Consider the following 601-nt stretch of genomic DNA (forward strand, 5'->3'; position numbering starts at 1 on the left):
AGGTCCTCAATAGGGAACTCCTTCTTGTTTGAGAGACGTCCCAGGAGGTCTTCCTCACTAGGATTTTCGTCCTCCTCCTCCCTTGTGCATTCGGTCATATTGATTACATCAATGGCCTTGCACTCTCCTTTGGATTCTCTTCTGTATTGCTTGGAAGAATACTGGGAGGAGTTTCACTGACTTTCTTACTCAGCTGGCCCACTTGTGCCTCCAGATTTCTGATGGAGGATCTTGTTTCACTCATGAAACTGAAAGTGGCTTTTGACAGATCAGAGACTAGATTGGCTAAATTAGAAGTGTTTTGTTCAGAATTCTTTGTCTATTGCTGAGAAGATGATGGAAAAGGCTTGCTATTGCTTAGCCTATTGCGTCCACCATTGTTAAAGCCTTGTTGAGGCTTTTGTTGATCCTTCCAGGAGAAATTTGGATGATTTCTCCATGATGGATTATAGGTGTTTCCATAAGGTTCACCCATATAATTAACCTCTGCCATGGCAGGGTTCTCAGGATCATAGGCATCTTCAGAAGCTACCTCTTTAGTACTGTTGGATGCATGTTGCCATCCATTCAGACTTTGAGAGATCATGTTGACCTGTTGAGT

The sequence above is a fragment of the Arachis duranensis genome, chromosome 3, assembly GCF_000817695.3.
Source record: "Arachis duranensis cultivar V14167 chromosome 3, aradu.V14167.gnm2.J7QH, whole genome shotgun sequence".
NCBI classification, from domain to species: Eukaryota; Viridiplantae; Streptophyta; class Magnoliopsida; order Fabales; family Fabaceae; genus Arachis; species Arachis duranensis.